Source organism: Ambystoma mexicanum, chromosome 7p (genome assembly GCF_040938575.1).
Source record: "Ambystoma mexicanum isolate Mex_15411 chromosome 7p, UKY_AmexF1_1, whole genome shotgun sequence".
NCBI classification, from domain to species: domain Eukaryota; kingdom Metazoa; phylum Chordata; class Amphibia; order Caudata; family Ambystomatidae; genus Ambystoma; species Ambystoma mexicanum.
This window is the reverse complement of record NC_090939.1, coordinates 306,556,512-306,569,573: the sequence shown is the minus strand read 5'-3', so window position 1 is coordinate 306,569,573 and position 13,062 is coordinate 306,556,512.

Genomic DNA, 13,062 nt, shown 5'->3' with positions numbered 1-13,062 from the left:
CAACGAACAATACGGACAGCGTCCTCAGAACACCCCCTTTTTGTTTATTTGCGAACATTTCAGGACACCACGAGTGTTCTTAGAACACATTCAACTTCCCATCGAACAATATGGGCAGCGTCCTCAGGACACCCCCATTTTATTTATTTACGAACATTTCAGGACACCACGAGTGTTCTTAGAACACATTCAACTTGCCAGAGAACAATAAGGACAGCGTCCTCAGGTCACCCCCATTTTGTTTATTTACGAACATTTCAGGACACCGCAAGTGTTCTTAGAACAGTTTCAGCTTGCTTGCGAACAAAACGGACACATATTGCGACCTCAGAACACCCCGCCATTTAGTTTATTTAGAACATTTCAGAACAGCCGTGTTGTCCCCAGACAAATCGAACACAACAAGAGCATCTACCACATAAAAAAACACATTTAACCTATCTCATAATCTCCCACCCTCCCCAAACACTCTTACACACCAACACACTCTACTAAATACACATTTTAAACCAAGTTTCACTGCGCTGTCTGCGGATGTCTGCGAATCCAAGATGGCGGGCGCTACCGAAAATCTGACACGCTTCACGCGTCCACGGACCGAACACAGATATCACTAATTTTTTATGACCTACTTTTTGGTCATTTTTTAAAAAACTACTCGATGGATTTTCAACAAATCTGCAAAAGCACGCGTTCGGGACCAAGGCTGCTACTCCTGGTCCGAATTTGGTGATAATCCGTCCAGCGGTTTGGGCTGTAGGCGTGAGCAAAGTTTTTTCCACTGTCAGTCTATGGAAAAAAAAAATGTGGGACCCTCCCTGTAACTTTGCCCCCCCTGGACCAAACCTTATCAAACTCTGCAAAAAAATTCAGAGTGGGCCATATACTTTTTTTGCAAAGTTTGGTGTGGATTCGTCCAGGGGGAGCGAAGTTATAAGCGGCCCAAAAAGTGCTCTTCTTATGGAAACAGCAACTTAACCATAACTACATGGCCACTACCGTGGCATTGTAATATATATATAGAATGTCCTGGTTATAAGTCTTAGGGCCTGAGTTATTGTTGCTTAGCTTACCATAACTTACCATAACTGGCAAATTTCTGAGGTTTTTCGGTTTTACTTGTAATGATAATGTCCCTTTAACAACATTTTTTCATTGAATTTCATAGGTTTTTATTAGTGCTACTTAATCATAACATCCCTTTAACAAAGTTTCTACATTGAATTTCATAGGTTTTTATTAGTGCAACGTAACAATAACGTTGCTTTAACAAAGTTTTTTCTTTGAATGTCATAGGTTTTTATTTTTGCAACTTAACCATAATGTCCCTTTAACAAAGTTTTTTCAGTGAATTTTCTAGGTTTTTATTGGTGCAACTTAACCATAATGTTTTTCATTGAATTTCATAGGTTTTTATTAATGCAACTTAACCATAACGTCCCTTTAACAACGTTTTTACAGTGAATTGTATAGGTTTTTATTGGTGCAACTTAACCATAGTGTCCCTTTAACAAGGTTTTTTCATTGAATTTCATAGGTTCTTATTAGTGCAACTTAACCATAACGTCCCTTTACCAAAGTGTTTTCATTCAATTTCATAGTTTTTGATTAGTGCAATGTAACCATGTCACTTTAATAAAGTTTTTTCTTTGAATGTCATAGGTTTTTATTGGTGCAACTTACCCATAATGTATCTTTAACAAAGTTTTTTTTCAGAGAATTCCATGGGTTTTTACCAGTGCATGCTATTTTCCTACAACTTACTAATTTCATGCTTACCCCAATATAGCAACATTTATGTCCAATTTACCAAGTTTCACCTTAAAACTCTGCCATGTCCCACCTTGTAGCATCATTTTTAACACTTCTATACATTTTCCACTGTTTTTGCTTCCGCCAACGTCCTCGAACATCTGACATCATTGTGGACCTTCCGGACAGTGCCACGTGACCATGCACTTGTGCGCGACATGATGACATGTCCATGAACGTGTTTGCACTTTGCATTAGGGTCCTTGCTTCAAGGACAGTTTGGAACTGCATTTTCTACTGATCTAGGAACTTTCAAACTCAAAATGTATGCTTGCACAGCTCCTACATCTATTCTTACACATGATCCATTAACAATCTAGTACAAAGCACATACTTGGAAGAATAGTAGCAAAACTGCTATTTATCTTAAAAATGGCATCAGCTAGTGACATCCCTCCTCCCCAAGGGCCACCACCACCAGCAGCTGGAGGACCCACACAACAAAAAAAGTGCAGTATTTCCAATGAAGAGGACCAAGAATAGGAGCTAGAGGAAGTGCCTACCACTAGAACCCAGAGAGAATCATGGGTGTGGCAGTTATTTACTATTGTTTGGAAGGCACCAAAGGCTAAAGCTACAAAAGTGAAATGCACTGAGTGCAACTTTGTTCTCAGTCGCGGATTTCCTGGACATAACTCCTACAGGATCACCTCCATGCGCAGGCACACCAAATCCAACTACTGCAATGCTCTCCGAAAGATTGTTCCTTTCTTAGCAAGTAGTAGGCTGTCTTCACCCACATCATCTTCCTCAAATAATACTTTAACGACACAGCCTACTTCTGATGGACACAAAATCCCACCAACTACCTTGCAACCAATACAAGAGGCTGTTGACCCACAGCTTTTGAAGACAACAGTCCTCTGTATATACTGCAACACACCACTCTGCAGGGGGAAGTAATTTTGAAGTGCGTTTGAAGCTTCCCATGTCCACATGCCCGTCCATATTAGTGCTTGGTGCCACTTCCCTCATCTCCCTGCTCACCTTACATTCTAACCTCTCCTGTAAACAGTTCCTTTTAAAAACAATAACAAAAGAAAGTTTCCTTTAGGAACCCCCTTTCACAGTAAAAAAATAGAACGAAAAAAAAATCTTATAAATGCTATGTACTTTACATTTCTCAGTAAAGTATGGGCCTCATTACGACCCAGGCGGTAAGTTACCGCCACGCCATGGTGGTTGGCGGACTTACCGCCCCATTCCGACCTTGGCGGGGCGGTAAGTCCCCAATCCCCATTTACCCTTCCCCATTCCCATTTTTGCCCCATAGGGCATAATGGGAGTGGGGAAGGCGTTAATTACGCCACCGTAAATTACGGTGGCGTAATTAACTCCATGGTCCCTTAGCGCCATGGATTTTAACACCTGCTAAAAGCAGGTGTTAAAAGCACCATGGCGCTAGGGGACCTCGTAATTGGCGGTAAGGGGTCGGCGCAGCTAACGCTGGCGTAAACCCCTTACCGCCAGGGTCGTAATGAGGCCCAATATGTTTTTCCAACATTACCATTAGGATTTTGTGTTATGCTAATGGGAATAATGTGGCATGCATCCCCCGTTCTAGGGACCGGAACGGGGGATAACGGGCCGGCAGCCCAAGTTATCAGCCCAAGTGTAGTGTGTCTGTGTGCGCCCTGAGGCTTGCGGACTTTGGCGTGTTATGAATAAATAAAAAACAAATGAGGGCTCCGGAACATTATCCTTCATTGCAGCCCCTGCAATGCGGGATAAAGGCCATAAGCACCCCTTCGAAGATGGCCACCATGGAAAGGGAAGGTGGAGCTCTGTACAGAGCCCCTCTTCCCTTTCCATGGCAGTCTGCAGAAGGCGAAGACAGAACCCTATGACCATATTAACATGAGCAAATTATTTTCCCCTCAAACCTATCCGACTATCGAATAACTTCACCACATAGCCGGACCCAGGTGTACATGGCCATTTTAACACCTCGTGGTGTTGGCCAGTAGCCAGATTGTCTGGGCTGTGACCTTATACAATGACCCGGACAATGTGGCCACTGCCCATGGCCACAGGACATTCACTCAGTCACCAAAGGTATATCACAATTTTTTGTACCAACATTATGACACTTGTCTTAAAATAAAACACAGGCACATTTGCAAAACTGTGCTTTTAGGTCGTTGTCAATGCTCCTTACACGAGTTTCCTTGAAATCTGCCCATTTTCTATTTTTTCAAAAGTGTCAAAATGTATTTATATATAGTAGTCATGTGAATAAGCTCCCACTTGACAAAATCCAAGCAGTCGTTAAACAAACATTGAAGGTTGGGTCAATAATCTTTCTGAAAACTTTGGTTCACATTTGTCAAATGGCAACAATGTTATAAGCCATCTAATAATGTTGAGACCCCCCTCTAATTAAGCCCCCTCTTGAGAAAATCCCACAAAACTTTACAAAAACATTTATATCTAGATTTAAAATGTTTTGCAAACATTTGTGCAGATTCGTCAAATGGCACCACATCTATAAGCCCTTACAATATTTTGGTACCCCCCTCTAAATGTGTTCCCTCTTGACAAAACAGCTCCAAAACCATTCAGTATCAAGTCTAGAATAAAATTCCAAAATTGCATGCAGTTTCATTGAGTGGCGGCAAAGTTATAAGCCATTCAAGAACTGCTTTTCACCAACCCTGCAATGCAGAAATAGGCATAGATGGCCCCGAACATCTGAAGTGTCCGACAAACATCACAGGACGGTTCCCCGAACATCTGGAGCGTTTGCAGACTTCGGGTGTGAAAAGCACCAACGTTTTAAATTCTTTTGACCATGTACCATCCCATCCTCATTAGTGCAATATTGTGTTTTTTTATATGATTTTACTGTGATGTCCGCGGACACCAGCCGCTGTCTACGAATCCAACATGGCGGGCATTTCCAAAAATCTGACACACTTCACGCTTTTCACCATCCAATCAGTTGGTCTGCCGACCAAACCCAGATATCACAAATTGTTTTTACCTACTTTTTGGTAATTTTCCCAAAAATTACTGGACGGATTTGCACCAAATTTACAAAAGCACACTTTCGGGACCAAACCGCTGCAGCTGCCATTCATTTGGTGAAAATCTGTCCAGTGGTTTAGGCTGTAGGTGTGAGCAAATTTATTTTCCATTGCGTCTTTGGAAAAAAAAACATTTAGGCCCTACCCTATAACTTTGCCCCCTCCCCTTGACAAAACATCATCAATCTTGCGAGAAAAATTCAGAGCAGTCCATATACTTTTTTGCAAAGGTTTATAAGGATTCGCCAAAGGGGAGAAGAATTATAAACTGACCAAAAAGTGCTCTTCCTATGAGTTGAGCAACCTAACCATAACTACACAGCTGCTACTGCAGGCCGTAAATATATTGTGAAGGTGTTGAAGAAAATATTGTTTTAAATATAACAAACCTGTACTATGTCTTGTTAGATGCAGATCTTGTTGAATCTGGAAAAATAAATCTCACAGATGTCATTTAGGCATCACTAGGAGTTGCAATTATCTCCCTTGCTACCCCTGTCGTCTCCCTTGCTACCCCTAAAATAAAAAGGGGAAAAACATATTTTTTTTAATGGAAGCTCCTGGGCTGTGGCCAGCACCATGTGGCTATTTGTTTCTGGAGTGGCTGGCTTTCTTGTTCAGGCCGCTTTAAAAAACAGGGGGGTCCACAAGTGTAGCACTTTGAGCAGTGACCTTAAATAAGAAAGAATAGGCATAATAATTAATGTGTCTTTCTAGACTCATTAAAGGTTTATTTCAGGCACACTTCAGGGGGTGAGTCATTGATTCAGTCTGTTCTTAAATACCTCAACTCAGTCGTTCATCCTTCTGAGGTCGATAAATGAGTACCAACACAGGTTGGGTGATATTGTATGTATGTGTTTTCAACATAAAGCGCTTAAGCGTAAGTGCTATATTGTAAAAGCAAGGAAATATCGAGGCTGAGTACCACAAAAGGAAATACACCAAACATGGGCTATAAAGATTCACAGATCTTTAATACTGCGCAGTTCCAAAGAAACACAGATCTGATACAGATAGCTATCTGGCTCTCGACACCCCGCAATGAGTACCAGCCCATCAGAGTGAGGAGGGAGAGTGCTGGACATCTAAATATTAGCATTTGTATACATTTCCTATAATATTGTCCAGCCCCTCTACAGGTTAATAATCTGCGGTCTAGAGTTCTTGCCAAGTTCACATATAGCTCATACAATAATATGCACATGGATTACATAGGTATGTGTCTCCAACAAGTTACAATGGTGAAGTGTTTTCCTGGGTTTAGCAGTGAGCCTTAGTACATATCCCCTCACAATGTAGTTCTGCCAGTGTCCACGCTCGACATTTACACAACATTGTCATCGATGTGTATTCGTGGATGAGGCTTGTTAGTGCAGACAATCCTAGGACAACAAGTCATGCTTGGGGCAAGGTCTCATTACCTAGTCAAAACAGTCGGCCCTCGGACAGTCTAACCATTAACAAAAACTCAAAGGTCGGAAGGCTTGGTTGCAAGTTACAAACACAGTCCACCATTTTAGGACAGACAATCACATACGAACAGAAATCAAAATGGTGGATGATTCTAAAATGGCGGCGAAGTTGATCTAAAATCGGAACTTTGCAAAGCGGTTTTCTTCGCAGAGCGACTAAGCTTAGGCCAAAATAAAGAGAAAGGAGGCACAATATGATTTCCCATATAACAAACCCTCCTTTTGGCCTAAGCCAAGCGCTAAACTACAACTAGTCACTTTACGAGTAATTCCACGTCTCAATGTCCATACAACCTGAATCACAATCATCAGAGATATCAATCGCCATAAGGTCTGTAACAGAAATTTCCTTCAACACAAATGTGTTGGTCATTCTTTCTGGTGCGTGTACCCTTTGTCCTAACGCTCCCATAGTTTGTGCAAAACATCCCCCTAACATTGAACATATGGCAGGAAGACATTGGGCCTCATTACAGGTTGGGTGGTCTGGAAATAGCAGTGGCGGTAAAACCCGCCGCCACTGTTAATTCCGGACCACCCGATCCATACTCCTGCAGGCGGGAGGCGATGTTCCCGCCAGGTCTGACCTGGCGGGTTTAACACTGCCCGCCTGCAGGCAGACGTGGAAACACCAGCACTCAATGGGAATGTGGATTTACCGAATTCCGCCTCCGGAATTCCCTGGACACCAGGGTCGTAATGCCCTGGTATTTCCGGGAGTCATGGAGGCAGAATGGTAATACGAGTCTGGCGGTAACCAGGCGGTTTTACCGCCTTGGTTACCGCCGGACTCGTAATGAGGCCCATTGTATATAGCAACAACAGAAAAACAGAATACCCAGAATAATCAATACAACTGAAAGAAGCTTCCATCCCCAAGATCGTAAGAAGTCCCAGAACAAAGCGATAAGATCCCAATTTCCCTCGGGAACGTGTACTTCTGAACTAAGGGTGTGCAGATTTTGTATAGCCTTAAAGATGGTTGGGAAGTCATCTGGTACAAAAATGCAACAAGCAGACCCCACTAATTTGCATACTCCATCACGCTCAGCCAGGATGACGTCTAACACCATCCGGTTCTGTAGTGCCACTAACCTTATTGCTTTCTGTTCTAGAGTCATGTTATAGAGTATTTCAGTGCTCCGGTTGATGGAACTCTCCAATACTCTCGCTAGTCTCCTGATATCCTCGGAGTTTAGTATTTCCCCCCAGAAAGGTACAAAGTATTTTGCTACATCTGCCAGAACTTGTGACAAAGTATCGCCATTCTCGTCCCACCTTGGACGAGCCCTCGAGATTTCTGTAGTACTAGCTATAAATACCCCAGGCAACAGAATTCCTAAATAACAGGTTCCCTGCCAATCCCTCGGTAGCCATGGGAAAGCTTCATTACCGCAAAAGAAGCAGACAGGTTTGCCTACATACAAAGGTCTGTCCTCACTGGTCAAGTTTGCAATATTGGTGCAACCCTTGAAATCACCCATTGACTGAGTACCATACGTCTGTATGCAGAAAGAAACTGAGTCAGAGCTATGGTTAACACTGTAGGAAGGTGGCGTGCCATCCCTATTGCTTATAGGAGCCATCTTGAAAGAGATTAGAGATTGAAAAGGTCGAAACAGTCTATCAGAAGGCCTAATGGAAGCAACATTAAGCTTGCTTCTATTTGCAAAATGTGAGCATCCCAGGGGCGTTAACACTCGTCTTTCAAACTCTTTCAGATTTGTTCCATCAAAGTTCCCCGAGATGCTATCATTCCATCGGCCAAATAATAGTGCCCTTAGAGAAGCATAACATGCAGTAGTTAAAGGCAAAGGATGAATATACCAGCCCAACCCTTTGTCTCCATGTTGTGGTAAATGAGAGCAGACCCAACAGTTAGACATGTTAGAAATCAAATGTGTTGCATTCATTATAAGCAGTAGGTTGTTATTGTGGTAACTTTGTCTGTGCTGAGAGTCTCTAGGAGATAAAGGGTGCAGATGAACGAAAGGTGTAGGTACAGTAGTTACATTTTTAGTGGGCAAAAGTATTTCGAGCTGACGTATTTCTTCCATGTAACAAAATCCTAAAGCAATTACTATTGTGAAACCGGTTAACATAATTACAAAAAAACAACACGTTTTAAAAGACCATGTATTCGATCGTCCATTGTCTTTGCTGGCCACACAGTCACTCATTTGTTCCATATGGGTAGAGGCGATAACAGACATTGTTCCTTTGAAACGAAAAGCACCGTAGTTCATTTGCTGGTGATCTCCAGATCACGCGTTTTCTTAGTCTTTCCCTATCCCCAGCCAACAACTTTCCTTTCTATGCAAAAGACAGGGCAAAGGACAAGCCCTATGATGATTTTCCTGTTAGCACAGCCGAACTGTGCAGTAAGTCTAGCTCTGTGGATGCAGATTGTACCTTGTGACTCCTGGTACGGTGTGATCACCAAACAGAGTGTCGTTGCTTCCTGATAGAAGTGATGAATTTGCAGAAGAACCTAACAATGGTGAAAAAGGATCTGCAGGAGAGTGTGGAGATGAAGCAGCTGTTTTCCCAGGCCCCGCGGGCTCAGGGAGTGTCTCTGAAGCACTCTCAGTACTGCTCAATGCTGAGTGATCGTTGGGAGCAGAGCGAGTAAGTTTCTCTATATCTTCTTTATCGTGTGGCAAAGGGCAGGGTATCCTCTTGCCATGTGCCGCATGTATCCAGTGCCTCTTGCCCTCCAACCAAATTGGCGTTTGTGTGGCCCTGAGGACCTGGTGTGGCCCTCTCCACCGCGGTGCGAGACCGGATGCTCTTTCGAATGCTTCAATGAGCACCCACTCCCCAGGTCGGATACTATGACCTGGCCCCTCGTATTTTACTGGGAGGGCTTCTCGCACCTGTTGGTAAATCAAATACAGATTTTTAGTTAACCTGTCACAATAATCAGAAAGAAGTACATGCTCAATGTCCCTCAGAGCCCTGGGTTTTGGGTGTTCCAAATGTTAGCTGGCCTACCCATGACCACCTCATATGAGGAGAGCCCAGTCTTAGTCTGTGGGGTGGTGCGCATTGACAGTAACACTATTGGTAAGGCATCCGGCCATTTCAAATTGGTTCCGGCACACGTTTTAGCGAGCTTGTTCTTCAAAATTCTATTGTGTCTCTCTACCAATTCAGCACTCTGAGCATGTCTAGCCGAATGGAACCGTTTATCAATATTTAATCCTGCGCATATCTGCAGAATTACAGCAGGGATAAAATGTGGACCATTGTCCGACCAGTGACTCTTGGCAAACCAAACCTAGGAAAATATTCCTTAAGCATGGTTTTCGCTGTTGCCATTGCTGTGGCATCATTTACAGGAAAGGCTTCAACCCATTTACTAAAGGTGCAAATAACAACCAGACCGAATTTGAAATTATTACAATGCTACATTTCAATAAAGTCAAAGTGGATCACTTCAAAGGGGACAGAAGGTGCACCAAAACTACCCCTTGGTGTTGATGTGCCCTTCCCCATATTGTGCTGTAGACAGATCATGCAACTTTGGACAAAACGCTCAGCTGTTTTCAAGATGTTATCGTTCACCCAGACTTTTTCTAACATTTTACAAATCTGCCTTGCACAGATGTGGGTGGGCCCATGAGCCATGCGACCATCAAAATAATGTACGCATCTGGCAGTATCCATTTACCCTCCAACTTATCCACCCAACACCCATCATCAACCAACCTCGCCAATCCCTCAGCCCATTGCTTAGTCATCTATGGTACAAACATTTGTGGCTTCCCTTGTAGTGTACATATTTGAATAGAGATAAATAGCAGTTTGTTTGGCTATCTGGTCAGCGAAAGCGTTCCCTTTTCCTACATCATTTATCACTTTCTGATGCGCTGCGCATTTCATGATCACTAACTGAGGGGGAAGTGCAAGCGCTGAAAGTAACCGCACTATCAAGGAGCCATATTTGTTCCAGGTGAGGTCAAGAAACCTTGTTCTGCCCAAAGTCTACCAAAGTTGTGAACTACCCCAATCAGTATATATGTTTACTCTAAGCCCTTCGGAAAATTCACAAGCTTGAGTCAATGCAATAATCTCTGCGGCCTGCACGAAGTTATGCGAAATTCTTTTGGTTTCCACAATCGTGCTTAGTGTGGTGATGGCATAAGCAGTCGTGGATGTACCATCTGGAAGTTTGAAGCAGGAGCCATCGCAAAACAGCTCCCCTAGTGGGTAGATCAAAGGTGTATCTTTCAGAACAATCCTGCCTTTAGTCTATTGTTCTGTGGTGTAAAGGCAGTCATGTGACATTTCGGCACTACAAGCAGTACCTTGCGGGAAAGGTAATAGTTCTGCCGGATTCAATACACAACACCTCTTGATTTGTATATGCGGTGCAAACAAGATCAATTCATATCTCGTTAATCGTGCGGAGTTGACGTGTTGCGTTTGTGTTCTATTTAATAGAACATCTACAGAGTGAGGTACCAACAAGGTTAAAGCATGTCCTAGGACCATAACTTCGCTCTGTTTCACAGACACAGCAGCAGCAGCGACAGCTCTCAGACATCTCGGCAAAGCGCATGCAACAGGATCAAGGGCGGAAGAAAAGTTACTGCACGGCCTATTCTTCCCTCCATGTTCCTGCGTTAATACAGTCAAAGCACATCCATCACGTTCATGCACATATAACTCAAAGGCCTTTTCATAATTTGGTTTGCCCAAAACTGGTGCTGAACACAGTGCAGTTTTGAGAGCAGATCAAAAGCTTTCTGGTGTTTCAAGTTCCACGGCAATGGCAAAGAAATGCCCTTCATTGTCAAAGCCAACATTGGTTTAATCACTAGTGAGAAGTTTGGGATCCACTGTCTACAGTAAGAAGCCATTCCTATCAAGGCTCTGACTTCCTTCTGTGTATTTGGGACAGACATGCTAGAAATGATTTTAATCTGTTCAGGCGTCAACCTTCTTCCCTCCTTTGACAGGAGATAGCCTAAATAGGCGACCTCCTGTCGACAATATTGACATTTTTTCAGTGAAGATTTATGTCCATGTTTTGCTAGGTGAATAAGCAACAACACGGTGCCCTCCTTACAGGCACTTTCTGAATATGCAGCTAAAAGAAGATCATCTACATACTGAAGCAGTGTACAAGTGGTGGGCAACTCGGGTGTATCAAGCTGCTCTTTCAAACCCCTACTATAAATGCTCGGAATTTCTGTGTATTCTTGTGGCGCACGGGTGAATGTAAACGAGCTTCCCCCTAGGGTGAACACGAACAGGTATCTGCTATCCTTGTGAATAGGAATCCTAAAGAAAGCATTATTAAGATCTACGACACAAAAATGAGTAGCAGAAGCTGGGATCATAGTTAATATCATCATTACATCAGGCACAATAGGAAATTGTGGAGCAACAATCTTATTAATAGTGCGTAAATCAATTATAAAATGAAAAGGAATTGCATTATCTCCTTTCTTGTACACAGGCAAAATTGACTATTGCACAAACTACCTGCAATTTCTTCAATTACCCTGCGGTGTACAAAATCGGAAACTATACACTTCAAAGCTTGCTCACCATCAACCGAAATCTTATACTGAGGAATACGTGGCAACTTTACTCCTTGTTTCAAGATAATTTTAACAGGCTCAATCTGTAGAACACCAATATTGTTGTCATTAATCGCCCATAAGCACTCCAGAACATCAATAAATTCTGGCAGCAAAGGTCTAGTCAGGAACTGTGAGAGAGAAAGTTGCTGTGGTGAAATCGTCAAACGCACTCCATCCGAAGAACAATGAATTACCACATTTAATTCCTTCAACAGATTCAACCCCAGCAAATTCTCTCCACAGTTTGTTGTCAAAAGAAACGGACAGTGATCCGCGAATGGACCCAGTGTAATTGGTACCGGCAAAGAAACCGGACTAACCACTGGTGTACCAGAATACCCTACAGAACCATTAGTTCTTCCTGACAGTGGAATGTTTGGAACCTGTGAATGGTCAATGGAACACTTCTATGCTCCTGTATATATCAAGAATAGATGTTTCCTATTTCCCACTATCATTTCAACGTAGGGACCTTTTTGATTAACGGGAATAGGCATTGGTTCCAAACCCTGCTTCAGGCAATCCTAGTTAAACAATATATCGTCAAAGGGAAGGTCTTCAGAGAGATATGCAGTAGAAGGATAATCAAAAAGGTTTCTATTGTCCACACTCGGTGACTGATTGTCTTGTGAAAAAGGCTGTGAATTCTGATGAAACTGGCTTCTACCAGGACCCCCTACCCCAGGGCGGCCTCTGGATTGTCTACCCATTATACCAAATGTGTTATTCGACCTCTGCAGGGGGATTGGGCATTGTACTCGCCAATGACCCTCTTGTCTGCAATAAGCACATTGGGTCGCGTATACAGGACCCATCGGCACAGTACCTTGTGGAACATACTGTCCCCTAAACTGTGTACTACCCCCTCTAGGGCCTCTAATAATCTGTTGCAATAAAATTTTCGTTTTCAAGTCTCCTTTTTTCTTTTCAATCCTCTCTTTTTCATTATTGACTCGGTTTTCATAGTACTGAGCCATATGCAACACTTCAGACTGAGACTTAGCTTGCCAAGCGATCTCGGAAGACACAATTTGCGACGGGATGTCAGGTAACAATCCACGGACAAATTTGTCTACAAATAGTCATTTTCTAGACTCTGTGCTCAAATCTTGCCCACTTAAATCTGAAAACACTTGTTCAAACTGATTAAATAAT